Below are 1,827 nucleotides of genomic sequence, written 5' to 3' on the forward strand. Positions count from 1 at the left end.
GAACCCCCTCTTCTTCTTTGTGTTCGAATTTTTCTCTTCTCCTTCTTTTATTCTTCTCTTCTTCTACTCACATAAAGAAATCTCTATACTGTGACATAGAGGATTCCTCTTCTTTTCTGTTCTCTTCTTTTTCATATGAGCAGGAACAGGGATAAAGGCATTCTTATTGAAGCTGATCCTGAACCTGAAAGGACTCTTAAGAGGAAACTAAGAGAAGCCAAAGCACAACCCTCTGGAGAGGACCTGACAGAAATTTTCAAAAAAGAAGGAGACATGGCCGAACCCAATAACAATGGTGGAGATGCAAGGAAGATGCTTGGTGACTTTATTGCACCCTCTTCTAACTTCTATGGAAGAAGCATCTCAATTCCTGCCATTGGAGCAAACAACTTTGAGCTTAAGCCTCAATTAGTTTCTCTAATGCAACAGAATTGCAAGTTTCATGGAATTCCATTGGAGGATCCTCATCAGTTCTTAGCTGAATTCTTGTAAATCTATGACACTGTCAAGACCAATGGAGTTGATCCTGAGGTCTACAGGCTTATGCTTTTCCCTTTTGCTGTAAGAGACAGAGCTAGAACATGGTTGGATTCATAACCTAAGAAAAGCCTGAACTCTTGGGAAAAGCTGGTCAGTGCTTTTCTAGCCAAATTCTTTCCACCTCAAAAGATGAGCAAGCTTAGAGTGGAAATCCAAACCTTCAGACAGAAGGAAAGAGAGTCCCTCTATGAAGCTTGGGAAAGATATAAGCATTTGATCAAAAGGTGTCCTACTGACATGCTTCCAGAATGGAGCATCATATGTATATTCTATGATGGTCTGTCTGAGTTGTCAAAAATGTCATTGGATCATTCTGTAGGAGGATCTCTTCATCTAAAAACCCCTGCAGAAGCTCAGGAACTCATTGAAATGGTTGCAAATAACCAGTTCATGTACACCTCTGAGAGGAGCCCTGTGAACAATGGGACGCCTCAGAAGAAGGGAGTTCTTGAAATTGATACTTTGAATGCCATATTGGCTCAGAACAAAATATTGACTCAGCAAGTCAATATGATTTTTCAGAGTCTGAATGGATTGCAAGCTGTATCCAACAGTACTAAAGAAGCATCTTCTGAAGAAGAAGCTTATGATCCTGAGAACCCTGCAATGGTAGAGGTGAATTACATGGGAGAACCCTATAGAAACACCTATAATTCTTCATGGAGAAATCATCCAAATTTTCATGGAAGGATCAATAGAAGCCTCAACAAAGCTTCAATAATAATAGTGGAAGAAATAGGTTTAGCAATAGCAAGCCTTTTCCATCATCTTCTCAGCAACAGACAGAGAATTCTGAACAGAGCCATTCTAGCCTGGCAACCATACCCTCTGATCTATCCAAGACCACACTAAGTTTCATGAATGAAACAAGGTCCTCCATTAGAAATTTGGAGGCACAAGTGGGTCAGCTGAGTAAGAAGATTACTGAAACACCTCCCAGTACTCTCCCAAGCAATACAGAAGAAAATCCCAAGAGAGAGTGCAAGGCCATAACCATGAACAACATGGCCGAACCTAGAGAGAGTAAGGAGGACGTGAGTCCCAGTGAGAAAAGCCTCATGGGACGTCCTTCGGACAGAAACGAGTTTTCCTTTAAGGAACCAAAGGAATCTGAGGCTCATATAGAAACCATAGAGATTCCATTGAACTTCCTTCTGCCATTCATGAGCTCTGATGAATATTCTTCTTCTGAAGAGGATGAAGACATCACTGAAGAGCAAGTTGCTAAATATCTAGGAGCAATAATGAAGCTGAATGCCAAGTTGTTTGATAATGAGACTTGGGAGG

At 40.9% G+C, this 1,827-nt stretch overlaps 1 non-coding gene across 1 annotated transcript; it reads right to left on the reverse strand.

Annotated features, from left to right (window-relative positions):
- Positions 1-675: 675 nt before the first annotated feature.
- LOC112731691 (small nucleolar RNA R71) lies at positions 676-783 on the reverse strand. Its single transcript, XR_003167459.1, has one exon. It is a non-coding gene; the product is annotated as a small nucleolar RNA R71 (small nucleolar RNA).
- Between the last annotated feature and the right edge of the window lie 1,044 nt (positions 784-1,827).

Source organism: Arachis hypogaea, chromosome 12 (assembly GCF_003086295.3).
Source record: "Arachis hypogaea cultivar Tifrunner chromosome 12, arahy.Tifrunner.gnm2.J5K5, whole genome shotgun sequence".
NCBI classification, from domain to species: domain Eukaryota; kingdom Viridiplantae; phylum Streptophyta; class Magnoliopsida; order Fabales; family Fabaceae; genus Arachis; species Arachis hypogaea.